The sequence below is a fragment of the Macaca fascicularis genome, chromosome 1 (genome assembly GCF_037993035.2).
Source record: "Macaca fascicularis isolate 582-1 chromosome 1, T2T-MFA8v1.1".
Taxonomy (NCBI): domain Eukaryota; kingdom Metazoa; phylum Chordata; class Mammalia; order Primates; family Cercopithecidae; genus Macaca; species Macaca fascicularis.
Window position 1 is genome coordinate 122,148,978 of NC_088375.1, and position 27,856 is coordinate 122,176,833.

Consider the following 27,856-nt stretch of genomic DNA (forward strand, 5'->3'; position numbering starts at 1 on the left):
TTTTTCTCACTGTCTCTGAAACACTGGGATCAACCTCTGGACTCACTGGGGAATCTATTCTTTGTCAATTAGTTGCCTAATGTGCCAGCACTGTGCTAGCTACTGAGTTGGAACTGGGTTTGGGAATGTATAAATCAGTCGTTGTTCTAGAGGAGCTCACTGTAGAGATGGAGAAATTAATGTATTGTAAGCAAACTATTATAATAATTGTAAGATAATGCTATGAGTATGATCATAATGGCATGAACAAAGTTCTGTGTAAACTCAGTAAAATCTGCTCCATGAGCCCAGGGAGGTAGAAAAGAGGAGATGATATTTGATCTTAGTCTTGAAGTTAGAAAAGGGGGGTAGGGAGTAACAGATGTTCCAAACAGAGTGTGTAAGGACAAAGAGCCATAAAAGGCATGGAGTGTTTAGAAAATGGCAAATAGGTTTGGATGGAATATTTATTATTTATTAATTTAATCAACAAGTAATTGTTGAGTATTTGTTGTGTGCCAGGTGTTGAGTTAGGTATTGGGAAGACCAAGAATTATGAACCTTGTCTATGCCTTGAATACTGATCATAATAATAGCAAATATTTATTGAGAGCTTACTCAATGCTTTATATGTATTAACCCATGTATTCTTTCCAATAACTGCCGGAGAGGGTACCATTCTTATTCTCATTTACAAATGATGAAATTGAAATTTAGGGTAAAAGATTTGTCCACAGTCACACATTTGTCATGCAGTGGCACCCCTAGAGATCACAGTCTAGTGGAGGAAACAGATAAGGAAGCATGAAAGCAGAGTGACAAGTCTGAGATGGAGGTAAGGGAGCTCTGAGTAAGAGCCCAGATGCTGTCAAAGTAGACTTCTTGGAGAAGATGACTTAAGCTGAGTCCCGGAGGATGAGTGAGCATTAGACACGGAAAGTGGGAGTGTGAGAAGGAAAGAGAAGAGCTTTACAGTCATGATGGGTGATGAAGCTGGCGAGGTTGATTGGGGCCAGTTTAGGAAAGCCTTGAACATCCCATTAGGGAGTTGAGCCTTTCCTCTATAAGTAATGATGAACTAACAAGCTTTTTTGATCTGTTTTTAATCAGGAGGCTGAGTCACTTGGGCAATGATTCAGCCATACCAACTGTGAACTCTCAATGACTTGGGCTAATGAGAAGAATGACATGGATAATCTAAAAATAATGGACAACTGGAAAAAACATCAGCCTGCTTGTGGAGTGCACCAGGTCATGATTTTCTCCAGTGCAGGAGCAGCTGATTTGCTTCATTCATTCTAGAACCTCTATTCTAGCTGATGTTAAATCTTCTTGTTTTTGAGAGCACCCGTGGCCGTCATGCCCATCTCTGTAACACAGGGGTCTGGGAAAAGAAACTTTCTTCTGGCCAAGGATGGAAGAATAAAAACATAACTGAGTTCCAGATATGCTAATGTTTTCCACTACTGCATCTCTAAGATATCAACAGGACCTGGAAAGGTGGCAATGACCTCATGGTTCCCAGGTGCTGGGGTTGCTGCAATGGCTGGAGCTGAGGAAAACTTGAAGGTTTTAGAGAAGTTCTGCTTCCAGATGAAGAGTGCAGAATAATTAATGCTACAAGCTACATGGAGTGGCCAGTTGAAGAAGCTATAAAAGTTGGAGCAGTGCAGGAAGCAACATGCCTGGGAAAGGGGATTTTTTTGCACTTTTTGTTGCAATAATGCAGAAATATTCTGTGAATGGAATCCAGGGGAGCTATCAAGTCCGTGTTCGGGTGGCTGATTTTGATCCTCTTCTGAGACAGCTGTCTTCAGGCTCAGGCAGATATCACATTATTTTATTAGAGCCTTCAATAGTTAAGAGAAAGTTATTGGTTGACTTGGGAAGGGGACCTAAAAATAACTGTAAAATGTTGAGCTAGCTCTGCCCCTTTCTGTACTAGATACAGCCCTGGATGCAGAGAACCAGAGACTTGAGGTTAAGACCTAGCTCTGGCACCAACTTCAACAAATCACGTCATCTATCTCCACCTATCTCCTTCACTGTGAAATGAGAGGATTGGACTAAATGATATCTAAATCTCCCCTGGCCTCCATTGTTTCTGCTTCGTGGATCCATTTTATGGATTGAGAAATCAAAGGCTATTGACGAAAACGTTTGCAATGTGCAGATTCACTTGGAACACAGAAAGACTCAGAGAGCTGGTCAGTACCAAGGGAGGTTGGAGTGCTTTGCCTTGAATGCAAGAAATAAGGATGTGCAATGTCTATGTAGAATGTTAAAACAATAACAGATGCAAGAAAAAGTCGGTCTGCTTTTTATTATCGTCTTGCACTGACAGTTCTAAGCAACGTCAGTGATAAAATATTCCTCACCTTGATGGACAACTCTCCCCATCCTCCATCCTTGGTATACCACTGTTTATCTGTACAATTCTCTTTTTATTCAGTGCTCTTTCAATTCCTCTCACTACAAAGGGAGAAAATCTCTTTAAGGAGCTCTTTTTTAAAAAAAAAAAAATTGTTCTTTTCTTTTCTTTTCTTGCTTTTCTTTCTTTCTTTTCCTTCTTTCTTTCTTTCCTTCTTCTTTCTTTCTTTCTTTCTTTCTTTCTTTCTTTCTTTCTTTCTTTCTTTCTTTCTTTCTTTCTTTCTTTCTTTCCTTCTTCTTTCTTTCTTTCTTTCTTTCTATCTTTCTTTCTTTCTTTCTCTCGCTCTCTCTCTTTTTTTTTTTTTTTTTTTACCACTTCTTAGCATTGATTTGTCTCTAGTAAAGAAACATGATGAATTACTTTGAGTTACTTCTTTAGTAAGAAAGGTATGCTATAGTAGAGAACTGGAAAGGGACCAAGGAAGCAGGGACAATAAACATGGAGAGACCAGAATACGGAATGAGGTATGGAATGGGTACACAAGGCTGGGTGGCTTGTGGGTCAAATCCTGAACACGTGGCTTGTGGACAGGGTGTGGACAGCTCCCTGAAGGCCCAGGTTAGGTTGGGCACGTGGTGCATGAAAACAGACCCTGCCTGCCTCTCACCTCAGATTTCTCAGATCTCCAGCGCCTCAGCCATTTCCTGGGGCTTCCCCTTGCCTCCCCTCAGGTGGATTTCCTAGGAGTGATCCTTCTGTACTACACCTGCAGTCACACCACTCGCCATGCTTCTCTGGGTTGGATTTCCTCTCCACCCTGCCCTGGTGTCTAGAATATGAAGAGGCTTTGCCCCCTGGGGACTTGCATATCCTGCATTGGTGCCTCCCTTTTGCAGGCTTGGCCCCCTTGGTGTTTAACCTTCTGCGAGCTGGCACCTGCTGCAGGGTGCATTTGCATGCTCCAAGGAGCCATTCCTGATAGCAACAAAATAATCTATGCACATTCTTTGGGGGCTGAATGGGCTGCTCTGGAGAAAAACAGAGGGGTCTCCCAGAAAAATACGAGTGTGGTGGAGGAAAAAGCTGAAGGCAGGATGTTGACCCTAAAGATAGAGACCCTTGTCCTCTCAAATTAAATAAGAAGCTTCAGGTTTTTGTTTGTTTATTTGCAAAGTGAGAACCAGTTAGCAGCAATTAAATTGACAAAAAACCCAATCCAAACCAGTCCACACTGAAGCCATGAGGGCCAAGTTCTAGTTTCGTACAGATTTACAATTTGCTAAATTTTGTCTTTGACACACACACCAGACACATATTCCCTCTTGCACATTTAGTTTCTAATTGCTATCCTAAGATGATTTATTTATTCTTACAGGAAGAGAAAAGAAAGGGGCAGCTTTCACTGAAGTTTGTCTTATTTCTTTCACCCTTTCTTTTCTGATTATAAAAGCCACACATGTTTACCACAGGAAGTTTAGCAGATGAATGTTCTAAACAGAAATAAATACTTCCTATGAACCCCATCACTCAGAGATGACCACTCTCCATTTGCAGCCATGGTTGAAATGGAATCGCTGGGTGAGTTCTACTGGCAAGAACTTGCTCTATTCGGTTCAGCTTTTCCTTAAGAAGACCCCTGAGGTACCAGCCCTCTCTGGGCCTAGGGGAGGGGGACTTTCTGTGCATGTTGAGGCTCCTTCCCAGCCTGACAGAAGCTTCTAGCTCTTCCTCAGTCGGTTCCCTGCAGGTCTGGGAACCTTGTGCTAGTTCTGTTCTGTGGCCTCTGTGCTGTCGCCTCTGAAGCTGGGTCCTTTGATTTTGTCTTGCAATCCTCTTGTTGCTCACAGCTGGCAACCTTCATAGTCATTCACACTCACACACATACAGCATTTCTTCATTTATTCACATTAAGTCATTTCACACTCATTTTAATAGTTACTATTCACAATACTGTTAGTTTATAGCACCACACAACATTATAATGTTGTAATGAACAGTCATCATTTCTTTGTGCTGCTCAGCCAGCTTTGCACCATTCTGGGTTTGGGACCTCCCCACCCACCCCCTGCTGGGTGTGCAGGCTACTCTTCTCTCACAGTGGAAACCAAAGGGGAGAGTTCTTCTCTCCCAGCCTCCCAAAGGCCATGTGGGAGCTCGCCTGTGATCTTGGTTCAGCCAAACAGGCACTACCATATCACACTTTGACTTTAAGAGAACTTTGCTAAGAATCTGGAACAGGTCAGACTTTCTTTATGGTGGCGGCAGAGCGTTTGAGATTTGGCAGTCAGCCCTGTTGGTTTTGAGCACCCCTAGGCTGCGGTGGCCTAGACCAGCACAGACACTGCCCTCCCCAGATGGGTCCTGAGGCCCCGGCTAGTCCCCACTGGCCATCCTGGGTTTCCATCGTGTTTCTGGGCCTTGTTCTCCAGCTTTCTGTTGATTTTGTGAGTTATCTGATATTCTTCAAAAATATTCCTTTTCATTTAACGCTAGCCAGAATGGCTTAAATAAAGAACCCTATACTGTTTGACTTTTGTCTTAAAGTTTGAAACGCTACTTAGTAAGTCATAACATATTAATTTGAACTCCATTTGTAACATAACTTATCTTTCCGTAGGCCACATAAGTCAGGGAGATGGAGAGAGAAACAGAGGGGACAAAAATACAGTCACAACAGTACTCACCTGGCTCCACACTTAGCTGCAATCATCCAGAACTCAGGTCCTGCCTCCTAAGATCCTCCACAATAGCATTTCTGTGCTTCTCACTGCCTGGTAGCCCTGTAGACTTCTCCTTGTCTATCTCAGAGATTTCTGGTGGTGCTGCTTTCTTCTTCCATGGTCTGTTTGTCTGTGGGCTATTTGGCTTGCTTGAGTCATATCCACTAATCAACTTTTAAGGCCAATTCTTCTCTTTGGAAGACCCAGAGATTTCAGCTATGATTCTGGGCTAGACTTTGAGCCTCAGAAATGACCACATGTTTAGTGGTGACCTCACGGGCAAATGCCGCAATACTTTTCTGGTGCCTGTCTACCTAAGTCTTTTCTTCTCTGTCACTCCAGTTCTGCCTGTCCCCAGGGATATGATTTTCAAGTTTCATGACTTTATGTCAGGTCACATCCAATGTGATCTGACTGGTTGGGGAGCAGGGCGGGGTTAGATGATCTGGAATGACTACCTCCTGTGCTGGAGTAAGCGATAAGCAGACAGGCTCCTCTGCAAGTGCTGGGAGGAACGCCAGTGCTGCAGGTAGAACACAGCATGAAACGGGTATGTGGAGGACGACAGGCCTGAAAAACCCTGCCTCAGGCCAGAGTGGAAGGCCAGAATGTGGACTTTTCCAAGCAAACAGGTTTTGCAACATCTCTAGGAACCCAGGAGCCAGCAGTGAACAGGAGTCTAGGTAGGCAGATGGGAAGCAGCGTCCGTCCTAGACACTCAGCTAGGGTTTGGGACCAAGAATGCAGAAATGAATAACTCTGGGTTGGGGGTGGGAGGTGTGGCACAGAACTAGGACACATCTGTAGAAAAGTATTTTTCTCAAACCATATCTGTATTTTAGGTATTCCAAGTCTAAATATTCCATGGTTAAAAAAGTTTGGAAATTACGGAATTTTAAATTCTTCTCTTGGAGATTCATGATGCACAAGACTATACAAGACGTTGAATCCTATGTTTACAAATAAAACCAAACCTGTTTAGTAGGTAAACAGGGCTATGTAGGCAGAAGACATTTTCTTTTTTTAAATTACTTTTTTCAAATTCATGAGCATTTGAAGTGGCAGCCAGCTGAGTCACAAAATCACTTTTTAAAAATCATGATTATTTTGTAATTATAAAACTGCGTATATAAGACATATAAGTGGTTTCAAAAATATTAGAGAAACAATACCTTAAGAAATAGATTATTACCATCCCTACGAAGTTCCCTTGTGTGCCCCTCCTCATTCAAATTTCTCTCCTCTCTCTAAAGGTAACTCCACCCTGAATTTTACCACTTTTCTATGTATCCCCAAACAATATTGTTTAGCTTCACCTTTTTCAAATATTATACCACTTGAAATCATTGTTTGCAACCTTCTGTGAATTGCATTTTTTCATTAAACATTATATTGATAAAATTAATCTATGTTGACATGTTCTATAATTATTTCATCTTTATGGCTGTTCAATATTCCATTGTATAAATACATCCCAAGCTAGTTGTCTATTTACCTATCGAACGTTTGGGGTACTTTCATATTTCTCCTGTAGTTATTACAAACTATGCCATGTGAACATTCTTGGACTTTTCTCCTGCACGTATGAATAAGCCCTTCTCTACAATCTATTCTTCCAAGTAGATGTTGCTGGGTTACAGGAGTTGTGCACATCATCCACTTTACTAGAAACTGTTTTCTAAAGTAGTTGTACCATTTTATACTCCAACCACTGTTTACATGCTAACCAACACTTGGCATTTTCAGAATTTTCATATTTTTTTTACAATTAGGTGGGTGTGAAATAATATCTTATTCTGGTTTTAATCTGCATTTCCCTAATTTGCTATCTCCACCACTATTCTCCCAGTATTCTCCAGTGAGAAACAGAGATGATCACTGAAACTAAAGTTAATAGGATGTGGACTACTAAACAGCCTTTGTAGCTGAAAGATAAAAATACAAACTGCAAAATTCATGGTTTATTGTTATATGTAACTCCAGTTGACTTCAATGGAAAAGGAATTTTGAATGAAATATCATGGAAAAGACAATACCTATCGCAAGGCTGGAGGACTAGGCTCAGGGAAAGGTCCAGAAGCAAGGAAGACCAGCAGGAACCATGGTAGGATTCACTCCATAGGGCCGTTCTGGTTTTGAATCACTACTGTTTACATAGGCCGCTGCTGCAAGGGAACCACTTAAAGGCAATACTAGTGTTTCTGCGGGGAGACCGGGGGTGGGAGGAGTCAGGTGCAGATAAAATTTTACTTCAAATTCAACAATTCCACATCAAGAAACAGCTACCAGCATTCCTGGAACCATTATGCCATTATTTGCTGTAGCTTGCTTGTCCTGTAGCCTACTTTGGCATCTGGCATCCCTATTTGTTGACATTGTCTTTCTTTTTGAATTATTTATCATCTTCATCATTTTTAAGTGTACAGTTAGGTGGTAATAAATACATTTATATTCTCTTTTTCCCCTTCATCTCCCTTCCCCTCTACCCTTCCCTGGTAACCACCAATCTGTTCTCTATCTTCATGGATCCACTTTTTTAGTTCCCACATGTAAATGAGAACGTGTAATATTTATTTTTCTGTGCTTGACTTATTTCACTTAACACAGTGGCCTCTAGTTGCATCCATGTTCCTGCAAATGGCAAGGTTTCATTCTTTTTTATGGCTGAATAATATTTCACTTCATATACATACCACATTTTCTTTATTCATTCATCCATTGATGGGCACGTATGTTGAGTCCATATTTTGGTTATTGTGAATTGTGCTGCAATAAGCATGGGAGTGCAGATATCTCTTTAATATATTGAATTCCTTTCTTTCTTTTGATTATATACCTAGTAGTGGAATTGCTGGATCATATAGCATATCATATAGTAGTTCTATTTTTTACTTTTTGATTTTTAGAGATGGTTTTTCGCTATGTTGCCCAGGTTGGAGTCGAACTCCAAGCTCAAATGATCTGCCGTCTTGGTCTCCCAAAGTGCTTGGATTATAGGCATGAGGCACTGTGCCTGGCCCTATTTTTAGTTTTTTGAGGAACCTCCATACTGTTTTCCATAGTGATTGTACTAATATACATTCCCATAAATAGTGTATGAGGGTTCCCCTTTCTCCATATCTTCGCCAGCATTGCCTTTTTGATACAAGCCATTTTAACTGGGGTGAGATATTTCATTGTAGTTTTAATTTGCATTTCTCTGATGATTAGCAATGTTGAGTATTTTTCTATACCTGTTGGCTATTTGTATATCTTCTTTTGAGAAACATTTTTTTCAGATATTTGCTCATTTTAAGATTGGGGTTTTTTTTTTTTTTTTTTCGCTATTAAGTTGCTTGAGCCCCTTACATATATATATATTCTGGTTATTAATCCCTTGTTAGATGGACAGTTTGCAAATATTCTTCCCCATTCTGTGGGTCACCTCTTCACTTTGTTTCCTTTGTTGTGTGGAAGACTTTTAGCCTGATGTTATCCTGTTTGTCTATTTTTGCTTTGGTTACCCATGCTATAGCTGCCTGACATAAAAAAATCTTTGTCCAGACCAAAGTCCTGGAGTGCTTCCCCAGTGTTTTCTTCCAGCAGTTTCATAGTTTTAGGCCTTAGATTTAAGTCTTTAATTCACTTTGATTTGATTTTTGTGTGTGGTGAGAGATAGGGGTCTAGTTTCATTCTTCTGCATATGGATATCCAGTTTTTCTGACACCGTTTTTTGAAAAGACTGTCCTTTCCTCATTGTATGTTCTTGGCACCTTTGTTGAAGATGGGTAGGCTGTAGACACATGGATTTATATCTGTGTTTTCTATTCTGTTCCATTGGTCTATGTGCCTGTTTTCAGGCCAGTACCATTATATGATGTTTTGATTACTGTAGTTTTGTCATAAATTTTGGAGTCGGGTAGTGTGATGCCTCCAGCTTTCTTCTTTTTGTTCAGGATTGCTTTGGCTCTTCAAGGTATTTTGTGGTTCCATATAAATTTTAGAATGTTTTTTCTGTTTCTGTGAAGAATGTCATCGGTATTTTGATAGAGATTGCATCAAATTTGTAATTTGCTTTACAAATTGCTTTATAATTTGTAAATTGTAATATTTGTCATTTTAGCAATATTAATTATTTTAATCCCTGAACATGGAAAATCTTTTGATTTTTTAATCTCCTCTTCAGTTTCTTTCATCAGAGTTTTATAGTTTTCCTTCTATAGATCTTTCACTTCTTTCGTTAGATTGATTTCTAGATTTGTTTTTTTTGCAGTTATTGCAAATGTGATGGTTTTCTTGATATCTTTTTCAAATTGCTCGCTATTGGTGTATATAAATGCTACCAATTTATTTATGTGACTTTATATCCTGCAACTTTACTGAATTTATTTTATCAGTTTTAACAGTTTTTTGGTGGAGTCTTTAGGTTTATCTAGGAATAAGATTGTGTCATATGTGGACAAGGCTAATTTGACTTCTTCCTTTCCAATTTGGATGCTCTTTATTTCTTTCTCTTGCATAAGTGCTCTGGCCAGGACTTTGTGTGTTAAGCTGAATAAAAGTGGTGAAATGGATATCCTTGTAAAGGGAATACTGTTGATTGCTGCTGCCCCCAGAGTTCCAACTTAATTCTCTCTCTCTGTTTTATGCCAGGGAATTTTGGCATCTCAATTTCACTTATTGTAGACCAGTGCTGAGTGTTGAGTCCAAATTTTAGTCAATCAAACAAACTGTTGACTACTAAAGACAATGCATTAAATACAGATTTCCAGATATTGATTAATATATTCCCTATATTGATCAATTCTGCCTTATCCAAGGCTATTTCTATCCTCCTTGGAATCTACTTCTACACAAATACATATTTTCTGGGTTTCTAATAATAAAAATGAGCAGAAATATGCAATTCTTTGGGTGTGTATAGCCTATGTCCTCTTGCATGAGACTTTCCTGGGATTGGTTATAGTTATGAATCTAGAAGCAATAGGTGTACATTGGCATGAACTTGAGGAGCATAGGAATCCTTTGAAAGACAACTGCCTCAGGTGAGGTTATTATAGCAAAGATTGGCTAGTTTCCTTGGAAGGAGAAGAAGTAACTATTCCTGTTGGTAAGGGAAGCTTGGGGGATTTGGGAGATTTTATTTCTTAGATTATTTCTAGTGTACAAAATATCTCCATTCAAAATTGCAGGTTCCTAATCCTCCCATGTCCTAATTTTCACATAGGAGAATTGATGAAGCTATAAATTAAACTTATAATGTAATTCTGCAACATGTAAAATCACATTTGGAATCTTATTTTCAGCCATATCTGCTTTATGGCTACAAAAATTAAGAGATAATTTTAGTGCTTCAACGTACTCTCTAGTTCTCTGACCGTGCCTTATGCTGAAAGTTTAAGTCTTTGAATCTGTCATTTTCTTTGTGTAAGCTCTCCAGTTTCATCAGAAATAGGTAGCTTATCTCAGTCTCTACTGTCATTGTCACTGTCATGACAGTCAAGTGCCCTAGTCACTTGGCCTTCCAAAGCCTGGCCTTTAATAGGCACTACATTCCAAACATTCACGAGTGATAATTTGAGAAATTGTAATGGCACCACAAGGCATGAATTTACAATATCTTATTTCCAACATGTAATGAGATGATCACTGCCCTCTTACTCAAACGGGTCAGCAACCCAACCCCAGGATTCCATTTATGAGGTTCTCTTTCTGGAAGCACTCCTGACACCAAGTACTGATATCAGTCAGGCTTTACTCAGGATTGCAGAAACCACTGTAGGTATTTTGAATAAAGGGAACTTAATAAAGGGAATTGGATATATTTCTTTTGGAAGCGCTGCAGAAGCAAAAAGGAGAAGGAAAGGTGCTGGAGGAGTCAAGAGTAAAAAAGGGTAACACCTAAAGATTAGAAGCTGCTAATGCCCTGGATTGGAACCTATTAGCAACACCTGCCATTGTGCTGTTGGAGGAACTATCTCAGTCAGTTCTGGACCCATCAAATGTTGACCTGGGTTGGAACCACAGACAAAAGGTTGCCTTAGGCCAAACTTCTGGAGTTCAGAATCTCTATCTTCACTGTTACTACAACAACAACCAGCAACTGCCACACTGTTGGAGCCAAAAGCAGAAAACTTCCCTCTTTATCCACTTCTGATCTTTCAACAGTGACTTTAAATTCCCATTAGCAGAATCTAAAAGAAAGTCCGCTGGCAATGGAAACTGAGGAACGTATTTCGCAGTTTCCAGCCTTGGCAGTATAGAACACAGTATTAAAGGGTAGGTCTGAGCTGCCAAGGGTGGGTAATGGGGTAAATAACTGGCACACATAGCCTTGAGGGAGATTGGCCTGTAATGTTCATTCCCATTCTAAATTCATTAGTTTCTTTTAATCATTTATTACTGAAAATTTAAAATACACAAAACGGAATAATTTAATGAACCTCCATGCTTATCAGCCAGTCAGCAATGATCACTTCATAGGCAATCTTGTTTCACTTATATGCCCCTCTCTAGAACCTTCCCTTTATTTTGAAGCAATTCCCATACATCATATAACTTAATAATTCCTCAATAGCATCAATATTCAGTAAACACTTGAATATCTTTCTCTTAATGTCTTCTCGCCCTTTCAACAGTTTGTATGGATCAGGATCCAAATGGAATCCATACATTGCTACTAACTGAAATTGCTACTAATCAGTTAGTAGCAATATATATATATATATATATAGAGAGAGAGAGAGAGAGAGAGAGAGAGAAAGAGAGAAAGGAGTTCAAGGAGTGCCATTTCTCCTTTCCTCGCCTCTAAATTTTATACATTTATATGTTTAAGAAGCTGAGTTGTTTGTCCTACAGAGTTTAGCACAGTCTGAGCTTTGATCATTGCATCCTCGTAGTGTAATTTGACTTTTTTCTTTGCTCTTGTATTTCTGGGGAATCGGTAGACAGGTAGAGAGGCTTGATCATATTTAGGTTTGAAAATTTATTTAGAGATTTAAAAACTTGTCTCTTTGCATTGATTTATAACTTAATTGTTTTGTGCCTAGAGAATACTTTTTTTACGTACCAATTTTCTGAAAGTTTTGAGGCTTGCTTTATGGTCATGCACATGATACATTTCTATCAGTGTTTCATGAATATATTAAAAGAATGCATATAGTCCAATATTGAGTCAATTATTCTGTAGTTATTTATTAGATTAAGCTTGTAAGTTATGTTGCTTGCTGATTTTTTGACTGTTTATTAATTATTGAAAAACAGGCGTTAAAATCTTTCATTATGGTGGTGACTTAGAACATTTCTTCTTAAGAGTTCTTTTGATGTTTGTTTTACTTATTTTGAGCTATGTTTTCAGTGTGTATGAGGTTAGATTTTTTACACATTCCTGGTGAATGAGACCTTTTATTATTATATAGTAACTTTCTTTGCCCCATTATTCTATGTTCATATGTTCTAGTTATTTGTTTATTCAAAGTAATATGACTTCATTCAACAACTTTTAAAATTTTTGTGGTATGTAGTAGGTGTATATATTTATAGGGTATGTGGGGTATTTTGGCACAAGCATACAATGTATAATGATCACATCAGGGTAAATGTGGTATCCCCACCTCAAGCATTTAGCTTTTTTGTTAGAAACAATCCAATTATACTCTTTTAGTTATTTTTAAATGTAAAATTACATTATTACTGACTATAGTCATTCTATTGTGCTTTCAAATACTAGGTCTTATTCATTAGTTCTATGTTTTTGTACTCATTAACCATCCCCACTCCCTACCTCACCCCCACACTACTCTTCTCAGCCTTTGGTAACAATCATTCTACTTTCTATCTCCATGAATTCAATTGTTTTAATTTTTAGCTCCCACAAGTAAATGAGAACAGGTGAAGTTTGTCTTAAGGGGCATTTTAAAAAACATTGGGTCTCATAATTTTTGTTTATTCCATTTACATTTAGTTTGATGAATTATACATTTGGATTTATTTTTACTATGGATTTGGTGCTTCCTACTTGTTTAACTTTTCTTTATTCTTTATCAAATTATGGAAATTCTTTTCCATCCTTAGTTTGCTATGAGTTTTTATCTTAAATTGGAGTTACAATTTTTCAAAGACTTTTCTGAAATCTCTGAGATGATCCCATTTTTAAAAATTATTTTGTTACTCTAGTGAATTAATCGATTGATTTTCTAATGTTAAATTAGTCTTGCATTCCCAAAACACATAAAACTTGGTCATGACTGTTAAAAATATATATGTATATAAACAGTTCTCACTTTGTATGGTGGTACACAATGGTAAAGTAATTATGCAAGCTGAAACCGTGCAAAGAAATCTTATTCCATAGAAAAATTATAATTTTTCTGTGATCTTTGAAATTTTTTTCAAAACATTAAAAACTGTTATAAACATATAGATACATGAAAAAATAGTAAAAGTGGTGCTTATTGAGTACACTATAAAACACAGAAACATTGAGAACTAAAATGTTTTATTTCTTTGCAAAAAAGCTGATCAAACAGTAGTTTGAATAGTGCTTGCCGTCTTACGATTACATAATTTTTGAAGCAAGCATCTTTTACATGCCTTGGAGAATTGTCATATGCCTTTCTAGGTTTGGGCTAACTTCCAACATTTTGTTTCTTTTGCTTTCAATGCTATGAAATATCTCTGAGAGCTTTTTTAATGTGAAATTTGTTATTAGTGTCACTTTCTCTGGGACCTCTTCATCCTTTTCATCACAACCACCTTCCTTGTTTATGTCAATAAGTTTGTCTTCGCCAAGTTTCTCTGGTTGTCTACGTATAGTTTCTTGAAGGAGGCAGTGTCAACATTCCCATGACCATCTATTTCTTTTACAACTTTATTTGCATTCTCTTTGAATTTCACTTTCAGTATTATCACTTTTCATTTCTTTGCTGTCATTTCATCTTTGTTGGCCTTTTCCCTTTTAAAACTATCCATTTTTTTTGTCATATGAGCTTATCACTGAGAGACAAAGAGGAAACATGCTTTGCTGTCTGCGTATGACCTGAATAACAAATGTGTAGTGACCAATCATCAACAGATTTTGAAGGCATTATATGATTAGTCACCAATCATATTGCAATCTATTATTTACATAGTGATTTGTGGACTGAAGATCTACAGTGATTTTTGTATTTATGTAATTATTAGCAGTTGCTATATTTGAGGACTGGTATTACTTAAAAAGTAGTAACTGAAATGTCTGCACTTCTGAACTGTGCAAAGCGAGAACTGCCCATGTATTGTTGGATTCAGTTTACCAATATTTGTTTAGGAGTTTTGCATCTATGTTCATACTGAGATTGGCTTATGATTTTTAAAAATAATAGTTGCCTTTTCAGGTTTGGTATGAATATCAAGGTACCTCATACAATGGGTTGGGGACTATGTCCTTTCTTTTTATTCTCTAAAACATATACGTGTTAAGATAAAATTTTTTCTTCCTTGAATATTTTGTTGAATTTACCAGTGAAATTATTTGAAACTGGAGTTTTCTTCGGGAAGATTGAAGACTACAAATTCAGTTTACTTAATGGTTATAGGACTATTTGTATATTCTATCTCTTTTCAAGTTCAGGTTGGTAAATTTTGTTATTCTAGAAATTTATCCATTATATCTAAAGTTCCAAATTTACTGGAATAAGGTTATTTATAATACCTTTTTGATATCTGTAAGTTTTGCAATAAAGTCTCCATTTTCACTTTTAACACTTATTTGTGCCTTTTTTCTATCTCTCTCTTTTCTTGTTTAGAGGTTTATCAACTTTTTTATTTTTTCAAATAAGCAACTTTTGACTTTGACTATTCTCTTTTATGTTTGTATTCTATTTTACTGATTCCTGCTCTTACTTTTATTATTATTTTTCTTTTCCACTCTTTGGGTTAATGCTTTTATAAAAGGCTTTTATAAAACTTCTCATGATAGATATTTAGTTCATAATTTTCAGCCTTTCTTGTTTTCTAAACTTTTTACAAATATTGCTTAGCTACATCTCATAAATTTTGATATATGGTGTTTTTACTATCATGAAGACTACAACATTTTCTAACTTTTCATTATAATTTTTTAATCTTCAGGCTATTTAGAAGTATATTGCTTAATTTCTAAATATGGTAAATTTTTTTTATGTTGCAAATATCTGTTCCCAGTTTATCTTTTTACTTTGTACATAGATCTTTCTTCTTGCTGTTTATTTTTTATTCATATATATATATTTATTATACTTTAAGTTCTAGGTTACATGTGCACAACATGCAGATTTGTTACATATGTATAAATGTGCCATGTTAGTGTGCTGCACCCATTAACTCATCATTTACATTAGGTATATCTCCTAATGCTATCCCTCCCCCTCCCCCCACCCCACGACAGGCCCCAGTGTGTATGGTAAATACTTTTAATGTTTGTTGGTTACATTTAGCTTAATTGCATTGTAATCAGAAAACACAGTCTGTATGATTTCCATCCTTTGAAATTGTTGAAACCTGATTAACAGCCAAGTATATGTTCTTATATTTTTATAATTCTTCCATGTGTGCTTGAAAAGAATCTTTATTCTATAGTTTTAGAATACAGTGTTCTACATATGACTGTTAAGTCAAGTTTGTTAATCAAATTATTAAAATATTTTATAGCTTCACTGGATTTGTTTATTTGTTCTATCAATTATGGAAAGAGAAACATTAAGATTTTCTATAATGATTTGTCTTCTGTAGTTCTGTCAAAATTTGCTTTCTGTATTTTGAGGTCGTGTTACTATATACACACAAATTTAACGTTATATGTTTCTGGCAAATTGAAATGATTATTATTAAGTGTGCCTCTTTAATTTTTGTTTTATATATTAAAATTTATTGATGGATATTAATATAGCTGCACAAGTTTTTCTAAAAACAGATTTCTTGAGGCATAACTGGCATGCAATAAACTGTACATATTTAAAGTATATAATTTGATAGATTTTGATATTATGTATACATCCATGAAATCATCACCACAATCAAGATATTTTAAAATTCTCTTTGATTTTTTTTTTTTTTTTGAGGCAGAGTATCTGTCGCCCTGACTGGAGCGAGGTGGTACGAACTTGGCTCACTGCAACTTTCGCTTCCCAGGTTCAAGTAATTCTCCTGCCTCAGCCTCCCGAGTAGCTGGGATTACAGGTGCCTGCCACCGCTCCTGGCTAATTTTTGTATTTTTAGTAGAGACAGGGTTTCACCATGTTGGCCAGGCTGGTCTCAAACTCCTGACCTCAAGTGATCTGGCCACCGTCAGCCTCCCAAATTGCCGGGACATCAGCCACTACTCCCAGCCTGTCTTTGATTTTTTTGCATACTGCTTTTCTTTTTTGATAGTTTCTATTGTTAGGTCTTCAAGTTCACTATTTTATCCAGAATATTTTCATCTCACATGTTGCAGTTTTCATCTCTAGAAGTTCAGTTGGAATCTTTTAACATCTTTTATGTCTCTACTTAACTTTTTGAACATATGAAACCAGTGACAATAGCTATTTTAACATTATTATTTGCTAATTCTAACATCTGTATCAGTTTTGGATCAGCTTTGGCTTATCGATTTTTCTCCTCAGTGTGGGTCATATTTTTCTGCTTCTTTGTATGACTGGTAATTTTTAATTGGTTGCCATACATTGTATACTTTACCTTATTTGATGCTGGTTATTTTTGAATTATTTGCAGTATTCTCGAGCTTTGTTCTAAGATGCATTTAAATCACTTGGAAACTGATCCTTTCAGGACTTTGCTTGTATGATCTGTCAGGTGGGAGCAGAGTGGTGCCCAGTGTAGGGCTAATTAGTCCCCATTATTAAGGCACGACCTTTCTGTGCAATATGCTCAGTACCCTGTGAGTCTTGAGGCTTTCCAGTCTGACTGGTGGGAAGAGTCACTATTCTTAGCTGTGTGTCATTGCTGGGCACTGTCACTTCTGGTCCTTTCAGGTGATTCTTTTTCTGGCTTTGGGTTGTGTCCTCACATGCATTATGATGATCAGTACTCTTGAATGCTAAAGGGACACCTGCAGATTTCTAGAGTTCTTTCTCTGTGCAGTTTTCTCTTCTCTGGCACTCTAGCCTACTAGATATTCTTTGATCTATCTGGATTCTTAGCTTTATCTTCTCACCTTAAGTCCTTTGGGTTCTGCCTCGGTGTCCTCTCCCCATGCCATGCCCTGGCATCTCTCTCAATGCAGTAAGATCTTGGGCAGGTGTAAGTTTCATCTTATTTGTTTTCTATTTCTCAGGGATCATTGTCCTTCGATACCTGATGTGCAGTGTTTTGGCTTTTTTTTTTTTTTCTCTTATAGTTTGTTGGTTTTTTGGTTCTTTCTGGCATGAGGGTAAATCCAGTCCCTGTTACTCCATCTTGGTTGGAAGCAGAAATCTACCAACTTTACTATGGTTGGTATTAGCAAAGTGTACCTTTTTCACCACTTTTCCTTCTTTCTTTCTCTCTCTCCCTCCTTCCTTCCTCCCTCCCTCCCTCCCTCCCTCCCTCTCTTTTTCTCTTTCTTTCTTTCTTTCTTTCTTTCTTTCTTTCTTTCTTTCTTTCTTTCTTTCTTTCTTTCTTTCTTTCTTTCTTTTTCTTTCCTTCCTTCCTTCCTTCCTTCCTTCCTTCCTTCCTTCCTTCCTTCCTTCCTTCCTTCCTTCCTTCCTTTCTTCCTTCTTCTCTTTCTTCTCTTTCTTTCTTTTTTTGAGACAGAGCTTCGCTCTTGTTGCCCAGTCTGGAGTGCAATGGCACTATCTTGGCTCACTGCAACCTCCGCCTCCCAGGTTCAAGCAATTCTCCTGCCTCAACCTCCTGAGTAGCTGGTATTACAGGCATGTGCCACCACACCCAGCTAATTTTGTATTTTCAGTAGAGACGGATTTCTCCATGTTGGTCAGGCTGGTCTTGAACTCCCAACCTCAGGTAATCCGCCCATCTCGGCCTCCCAAAGTGCTGGGATTACAGGCGTGAGCTAGACCTTTTCCTTCCATCCTTCAGTGTCCTTATATTTAGTTAGATTTTGTTTCTTCATCTAGTCTGTCTTTATATTTCTCTTTTAACTAAACAATATAGTTTATTTATGGTTAATGTTATTACCAATATATTTCTTTCCAAATTTACCACTTGTTTTGTGCTTCCTATTCCCTCCAATACTCTGTTTTTCCTTTTATCTTCTTTTTTATTTTCTTTTGGAATGGGTTTTTAAAATCTTTGCATTTTTATCCTCCACTAGTTTAGATGTTGCACAGTCTAAACTAGTTAGTTGAGTGGTTAGCTTTAAAATTATAACATGTGATCTTAATTTGTCAAAATCTAATGTTGGTAAGTTTTTTATTCTTGATCTACCTGCCTCAGCCTCCCAAAGTGTTGGGATTACAGGCGTGAGCCACCGTGCCCAGCCTTTCACTGAGCTTTTAAGGGTCTCCGATTTATGCAGGGGCCTTAGATTAACTTCTTACCTTTTATAAGCCCCGGGCCTTTGTTTTTTTCTTTTCCTTTTCTCCAGGAAAATGCTCATTGAAAAAGGAAACTTCAGTTTGCCAGTGATGAGCAGGTGTCCTCACAACAACTGGCTGCTCAGCACTCACACCTCTTTGGGTTGGTGTTTTATGTCTTTTTGATTTTTGAGGACTTTCCTTATTGTCATGTCACCTCTGCTATGCATTATTCATTTAAAAACATATTTGAGGCAGGGCACGGTGGCTTACACCTGTAATCTCAGCACTTTGAGAGGACAAGTGGGAAGATTGCTTGAGTTCAGGAGTTGGAGACAGTGAGACCTCATTTCTAAAAAAAAAATTAAAATAGGCTGAGCATGGTAACATACATATAGTCCCAGCTACTCAGGAGGCTGAGATGGGAGGATAGCATGAGCCCAGGAGTTTGGTTACAGTGAGCTATGATGGCACCCTAGGCAACAGAGTGAGAGCTCGTCTCCAAGAAAACAAAACAAAACAAAACAAAGCAAAACAAACAAACAAACAAACAAACAAACAAACAAACAACATATCTGAAAATATTTCACACTACCTTCGTGGGTTCTTTGTACCTTGGTGGTTTTTCAAGATTTCTGGTCTGAAATATGGTCAGGAATTGAAATCAAGGGCTTCCTTTATTTTCTACTCAACTGCTAACATCTTCCAGAATACTTTTCTATTAACAGCTCTTTGGAAGATTCTGTGCCATGGCAAGCCAGATTTCAGTTTGGTTTAAGAGAGAGCTTTCTGTTAGAATGTCTGGAAGATGGAATGTGCTGAGGAGGTGGTGAGTTCCTGGAGGTTTTAGAGTGCAGACAAGATGATCTTTTTTTGGTAATTTTGGAGAGCAATGTATGCACCATGGATAGAATAATGGAGAGATAAGAAACATGGATGTTTCTTAAAGCTCACAATTCTTTGTTATTGGTGGCTGTCCTAAGGAGGAGTATGGTGGTAGAAATGCACTAACATTTGCCGAGTACCTATTATATATGTGGCACACATTATACTGGAAACTTACACAAACTTTATAATCTATTCCTTATAACAATCTTATTGTGGTAGGTATTGTTATCCCTAATTTATAGATGATATAAACAAGGTTATGAGAAAATAAATTTCTTAAGGTCACATATTAAGTGACTGAGCCAGAGTTGAAATTCGTCAGTTGGCTTCAAAGCTGAGGTGCTTTCTTTCACACTATACTGCTGATAGTCCCTGTAATAGGACAGCAGAGACAGATGAGGCTCTCATAACCATCTCCCAGGGGTAGCTGAACAGATTCTTTCCTGCCCTTGCTTTAAGCTCCTCCCTTTTTCTCTGCTTAATTTCCCACTGTTCAGATTTTAAATTGCTGTTTGAAAGACAGAAGTATACACAACCTCAAATCAATTTTGGCTAAAAAAGGAGAGCTTCCAAGTACATGCCACTGGAGGATCACTTAATGGCATCACTTTGATTTTTACTGCAAATGCTTAGGGATAAATGCGGTAGTAAATATACTATCTTGTTTAGCAATTTAAATATTCCCTGCAAGCTCATTAGGTTCTGTCACCTTATGGCTGTTCCTTGTGTGGGAGTGATACTCCCACCCCCACAGCCTGCTGTTCCCAAGACAGGTGTTTCTGGAGTGAGCGCTTGGGGGGATGCTCCTCACACGGAGGGTAGAGAGTCGGGAGGCAGCTCTTTAAAGGAATTACTGATGGTGTTGGTGTAATAAAGAATCAGACTCCATTTGTGGTGTTTGACTGCTGACAGCTTCCTAGCCCCACTAATCCCTTTTCTCTTTCTACCTCCTTATCTGGGGAGGGTTATAAGAGAGCCAGGGTGCTTTTTGCTTTTGTATCAGTGGGAAGTTCAAACCATGCAAGCCCAGGCCATCACCCCAGCCCCACTCCATAATCACCATGAAACTCCAACTCAGTTGTCCCTTGCTACTCTCTCTAAAAACCATTTTTGACCCTGCTTGGAAGTCTATCCTGCTTTTCCCAGAGAATCTCATTATATGAAGAACAAACATTTTTACCCTCTTGGCATGTGGGTGTATGACAACATCAGTCTTGACATCTGGAAGCAAATTCCGGGTGAGGAGGGATGGCTCATTCTGCCTCTGTGGGGTAATCACAATACAGTCATGCACCACTTAACGATGGAAATCTGTTCTGGGAAATGCATCGTTAGGCAATTTCATCACTGTGTGAACATTACGGAGTGCACTTGCACAAACCTAGATGGTAGAGCCTACTAGACACCTAGCCTATATGGCAGAGCCTTTTGCTCCTAGACTACAAACCTCTACCACAAGTTATTGTAATGAATATTGTAGGCAATTGTAACACAGTGATAAGTATATGTGCATCTAAACATAGAAAAGGTATGGTAAAATATGACATAAAATATAAAAAATGATATACTTGTATAGGGCATTTAGCATGAACGGAGCTTGAGGACTGGAAATTGATCTGGGTGAGTCAGTGAGTGAGTGGTGTGTGAACATGGAGGCCTAGGACGGCACTGTACTCTACTCTACTGTAGACATTATAAACACTATCCACTTAGGCCACACCAAATTTATGAAAAAAAATAAAGTAATCATGCTACAACATTATCATGGTGATGACATCACTAGGAGATAGAAATTTTTCAGCTCCATTTTTATGGGACCATGTCACATGGTCTGTCATTGACCAAAACGTTGTTATATGGCATATGACAGTGCTGGTAATGGAAAGATTGAGCAAGATGTGACAGGAACCTAGGTTTCTGAGTCCTTGGCTGTCTGTGCCAGACATTGACAACTCTGAAGTGTTCCTGAAAGCAGTGTGTGCAGAGGGCAAGGTCAGGCAAATGCTCCAGTGTTATCACCGTGAGGCTGTAGCACCGCACCTCACAGGCTCTTCTTGTATGCCGTATGGATGATTCCTTTTGCCTGGTGGAAGGTAGCTCAGAACCAAGAATAGAGAGAGGTTGAGTCCCTAAGCCTCATCCTACCTAAGTCTGTACCCAAATATCATGGCTAATGAAATTGGAGAAAGGCAATTTTAAAATAGTTCTATTTCTTCTTTTCCAGTCTGGGTGCTATTTATTTCTTTAGCCAAATTGCACATGGCTAGTATGTCCAGCACTCTGTTGACTAGGAATAGGGCAAGAAAACATCTTTTCTTTGTTTTTGATCTTAGGAGAAAAAACTTAGCTTTTCATCATTTACTATTACGCTAGCTGTAGGTTTCCCATGCATGACCTTTACCAGGTTGAGAAAGTTCCCTTCTAAGTTGACTAAGAGTTTTTATCACGAATGTGTGTTTTGAATTTTGGCAAATGATTTTTGTGTAACTATTGAGATGACCATATGATTTTCCTTTTAGAATGTTAATATGGCAACTACACTGATTTTTTTTCATTTTGTTTTTTTCCCGCATGTCAAATGGGTAAAGTGCCAGTGTAACAAAGTTCAAGAGAGGCATATCTCACACATGAGTGTGAAAACCTAATCATCATGCTTTGATACATTTTTTTAAATGGTAAACTGATTTTGCATTCTGGCGATAAACTCCACTTGGTCATGATGTATTAGCTTTTTTATATATTGCTGGATTCAATTTGCTTAAATTTTGTTAAGGAGTTTTGCTTCTATGTTCATGGTGGAAATTAGTTTGTAGGTTATTTTTCTTAGAATAACCACCTGGTTTTGGGGATCAAGATAATGCTTAAGTAATAGAATGAATTCAGGGTGCTCCCTCAAATTTTATTCTGTGGAAGAGTTTATGTAGAATAAATATTACATATTTCTTAATTTTGGTAGAATTCTTCAGTAAAGTTGTTTGGACCTAGAGTTTTCTTTATGGGAAAATTTTAAACTACAAACCCAATTTCTTTAATAGATACAGGGCTATTCAAGCTATTTCTTCTTTAGTAAGTTTTGACAGTTTGTGTCTTTAAAGGAATTTAAACCATTCACATTTAAAGTGATTATTGGTGTAGTTGAATAAATATCTACCAAATTTGTAACTGTTTTCTATTCTTGCACTCTTTTTAAATCTTCCATTAATCTTCCGCCTTCTCCAATTTTAATTTTATATGATTTCATTTTCCCATTTTCTATCTTAAGTTATATTTATTGACATAAAATTTTTATATTTGTTTGGTCTCCTTTTAATGTTGGCAAGATCTATAGTTATGGCCCTTCTCTCATTCAGGATGATATTGGTAATTTGTTATGTTTCTCTCCTGATCAGCCTGTCTAGAAGGTTATCATTTTTATTGTTATTTTTAAAGAAAGAGGTTTGATTTCGTTGGTTTTCTCCATTATTTTTGTTTTCTATTTCATTGATTTTCACTCTTATCTTTACTATTTACTTCATTTCACATTAAGTTTGGTTTTATTTCTCTGGTTTCTTAAAGAGGAAGCTTAGTCATCAATTTTAAATTTTTCTATTTTTCTAATATAAGATTTGAATGCTACAAATTATCCTGTAAGTCCTGCTTTAGCTTTTTTTTAAAAGGGAAATTTTAATATGTTGTGTTTTCTTTTGTTCAGTCAAAATATTTTCTGATTTTCCTTGCAATTTATTCTTTGGCTCATGGGTTACTTAAAAGGAGGTTTCTTAGTTTCTAAATATTTGGATCTTTTTCACGTATTTTTGTATTGATATCGACTTAAATTCCATTGTGGTTAGATAATATGCTCTGGATTATTTTAATCCTTTTAAATTTATTGAGACTCGTTTCATGATCTAGAATATGGTAAATATTGGCAAACATTTAGTGTATACACTTGAAAGGAATGTATTTTCTTCTGTTGGATAGGATATTCTATAAATGTCAGCACAAGTTGGTTGATAGTGTCGTTCATGTCTTCTATATCTTTATTTTCTGTTTATGGTGTTTATCAATTATTTAGATAACAGTATGAAATCACTGACAATAACTGTGGATTTGTCAATTTCTGCACTTTTATTTCTGCTTCATGCATATTAGAGCTCTGTTATTAGGCACATAAATATTTATTATTGTTATGTCTTCTTGATTAATTGACTTCTTTATCAGGGCTAATTTTTCTAGTTCTGAAGCCTGCTTTGTCTGAAATTAATATAGCTACTCCTGCTTTCTTTTAATTAATGTTAGTATGTTACAGATTTCTCCATTCTTTTACTTTTTTATTGTAGCAAAAAACACATAACATTAAATTTACCACTGTAGCCAGTTTTAAGTGTACAGTTTGGTAGTGTTAAGCATATTTACATTGTTGTGCGATTAATCTCTAGAATTTTTTCATCTTGCAAGCTTGAAACTCTATACCCATTAAACACTAATTCTTTCCTCCCCCTGCCCTGCCTCCATTCCTTTTCTTTTAATCTATAAGCATCTTTATATTCGAAAGATTTCTTATAGACAACTTATAGATGGGTGTTTTTATTTAAAAAAATTGACTCTGATGTTTCTGTTTTTAATTGCTGTATTTAAACCATTTCCGTTTGAAGTCACTATCGATGTAGCTGGATAAATATCTACCAAATTTGTAACTGTTTTCTATTATTGGACTCTTTTTCAATCTTCCTTTCTTTTTCTGCCTTCTCCGATCTTAATTGAACATTTTACATGATTTCATTTTCTCTCCTCTCTTAGCTTATCAGTTATACTTCTTTTCAAAAAATTATTTTAGTAATTGTCCTAGTGTTTGCAATACACATTTACAACTACTCTGAGTCTACTTTCAAGTAACACTATACTTCTTCACAAATAGTGTCAGCATAGTAAGGTATTTCTAATATCTCCCTTCTATTCCTTGTATCATTGCTGTTATTCATTTTACTTATCCTTAAGGTATGATAACCTAAAGAATTGTTGCCATCATTATTTTGAGCTACCAGTTATTTATTAGATCAGATAAGAATAAGAAAACTAAATATTTTATTTTGTTATGGCTTCATTTATTCTTTCTGCAGTGCTCTTTCTTTATGTAGATTTAAGTTTCTGATATATATGCTTTTCCTTTCTCTGAAGAACGTTTACTATTTCTTGCAGACCATGTCTACTGGTGAAAATTTTCCTCAGTTTTTATTTGCAGGACACAGAATTCTAGGTTTGTTAGCTTTGTTCTCTTAACCTTAAATATTTTAATGCAATCTTATAATCCTGCCTTTTAATTCACGTGTTTACACTATTTACATTTAACGTGATGATCAATATAGTTGGGCTTAAGTTTGCCACCATAATGTTTCTTTTTTATTTGACTCACGTGTTCTTGTTCCCCCTCCTTTAGTTTTACTTTTATTGACTTTAAAAAATTGATTTTATATCTTTTATGATCATTTTTTCTTCTTTATTGACTTACTTGTTTTGCTTTTGCTTTTGTTTTTCAGTGGTTGTTCTAGGGTTTGTAGTATATACTTTTAGTTTAACACAGTCTACCTTCAAATAATTTCAACCATTACACATATTATATAACAACTGTATAATAGTAAATGGTTCCATTTTTATTTTTCCCTCCTGGCCTGTATGTTTTTGTTGTTACACATTTTACTTTTACATATGTTCAAAAAAACCCCAAATGTGTTGTTAATATTTCTACTTTAAACAGTCAATTATGTTTTAAAGAGATTTAGAAATAAGAAAACACATCTTTTATATTTACTCTCATATTTACCATTTTTGGTGCACTCCATTCCATTGTGTAGATCCTAATTTGCATCTTGCATTGTTTTCCTTCCTGTAAGAAATCTGAACATTTCTTACAGCGCTACTCCTCTGGTGATAAATTATCTCAGTTTTTGTATACCTTAAAAACTCTTTATTTTGCCCTCTTTTGTAAAAAGACATTTTAACTCTGTACAAAACTCTATACTGACAGGTTTTTTTCCTTTCTGTTGTTTAAAGATGTGACTCCACCATCTTCTGACTTGCACTGTTTCAGATGGGGAATCTGTTGTAACTCTAAGTTTTGTTCCTCTCTATGTAATATAGCTCCTCCCACCCCCACCCTCCTTTGGTTTATTTTAAGATTTTATCTCTATTACTAGTTTCCAACAATGTGATGATTTTTGATGTTCTTTGGTGTGGTTTTCTTTATGTTTCTTTTGCTCAGGACTTACAGAGCTTCTTGGATCTGTGGATCTGTAGTTTGGCTTTTTAAATTTTAGGATAAATAAGAGGTGGTTTTCATAGGTCAGGTTCCCTGGAAACACATCTTTAGATGTAGATGTTCAAGCAGGAGGTTTACTGGGGTACACACTCAGGAACAACAACTGAGAGGAGCAGCATTGGGCAGAGTGAAAATGCTGAGAGTTGTCTCAAATTCAGACAAGGGAGCTAAACCCTACACTGACTGATCATCGAGTGTGGGCTGCCCTTAGGAAGGTGGCATAACCATAGGCAAGGAAGCTTTCTTTGGCCAAAAGAAAATTCTGGAGAAGGATTTAGCTGTAAATTATCTGCAGTCCACACTCCTGGCAGTTGGGGTATTAAGTATCTCACTCCTGAAGGTGAAATATAGGCAGTACACACAGCATCCTTTATAGAAGTGGTTCCTAGTAATATGTAATGAACTTGAAATCATCAGTGCTAGTGGTGAAATAGACTCACTACAGTATACCTTACTCCTGCAATGATTTTTGGCACTTCCATCAATAATGATCTTAGATTTTTACTCAACAATTTCATGTATGTAAGTCCTCAATGAAACTGTAAGCTTCTACAAAACATTTTACCAATGTGTAGCCCCCTAAGTGACTTTCAGAGTATTGTGCTCATTTACTAGTGAAGTAATTAACTCCCAAAAGAAGCTTTTGGATTACCTCATCCAGATTCCACATTTTACAGCTGAGTAAACTAAGTGAGATAAGTCATACAGCCAACAAGTACCATACTTGAGACTAGAATCCAGATCTCTTAACCTATAACTCAATAAGTACTGCTTTCACTTTGCCTGGCTATATCACAAGGGCTCATCAGTAATTAGTACATAAATATAAATAAGTATTTACTACTTTACCTCTGGTGAATAAATAGCTCCAAGAAGACTTTAAGTAAACATGAGTGGTATTGCATAGATGTTTTAAGGTAATGTAGGATTCGAAGAAGACTCAAAGTTTTACTAATACAATAAATTACAAGTAATATATTTTATATTGGTAAACAAATATAGATTTTAAGTGTTTAAATAAAAAGAAAAAGACTATAAAGATATACAGTCAGCTCTCCATATCTGTGGGTTCTGCATCTGTGAATTCAACCAATTATAGATTGAAAATATTCAGAAAAAAGGATGGCTATATCTGTATTGAACAGGTGCAGATTTTTTGTCATCATTGTTCTTAAACAATACAGTAAAACAACTATTTACATAACATTTATATTATATTAAGTATTATAGGTAATCTAGAAATGATTTAAATTATATAGGAGGATATGCACAGGTTATATGCAAATACTACACCATTTGATATAAGGGACTTGAGCATCTGTGAATTTTGGTATCCTTGGGTGTTCTGCAACCAACTTACCATGGATTCTGAGAGATGACTGTACCTTACAACAACACGTTAGCACTCATGATCTCTGAGTTGTGAAATTAAGAGCATTTGTTTTCACTAGCCATTAAAAATTTTTAAACAATAAACATAGATTAATTGTGTAATTTTAAATGAAGCTAAATCAAATATCTTGTCCAATGAGCCATTTCAGAATTGTATTGTTATTCAGCATCCTTGTGACAAGTTGCTTATCACCTCTGTAGCTAGTCTAATCCATTTTTAGACATTACTGCTTCTTAGAATACCCTTATGTTGAACTGGAATCTATTTCCCTAGAGTTTTTGCCTTTGATCCTTTTTTTTCCCTTGTGGTCATTCATTGGAAGTTTTATTTTAATTCTACATGAAAAACCTTCAGACACACAAAGACAGCCTATTCTTCCTCTACCCAAATGTCTCCTCCTTTTCATCTTCCCAACTTCAGGATATTTGGGCATGTCCTTAGTCATTGGGGACCATCCCAAACCACACCTCAACAGGTCTCTGGGAGCATCAAGCCAGACTCTTAGATGGATCCAGAGTGGCCACTGCTGGTTTATTTACTCACTAAACTAATCAAATACTCAACATGTGTCATGCTGGGGGCTGATGGTACAAGAATAAGTGTCCAGATGCTTCCCCTGGGAGTCACAGTCTGGAAAAGGCAGATTTGTGACAGATGTTGACCATGTATTAATAGGTTAATGAAGATGTGAAAAGAGATCAATGGAAGCACAGAGTTGTGACAGCTCTCCCTGGGGGAGTGCAGGAAGCAGTGCAAAGG

The 27,856-nt window shown here is 36.8% G+C and overlaps 1 non-coding gene across 1 annotated transcript; it reads right to left on the minus strand.

The window, feature by feature from the left end:
* Positions 1-21,981: 21,981 nt before the first annotated feature.
* Positions 21,982-22,086, minus strand: LOC123571244 (small nucleolar RNA U13). The gene has a single exon (XR_006695426.2). It is a non-coding gene; the product is annotated as a small nucleolar RNA U13 (small nucleolar RNA).
* Positions 22,087-27,856: the final 5,770 nt, after the last annotated feature.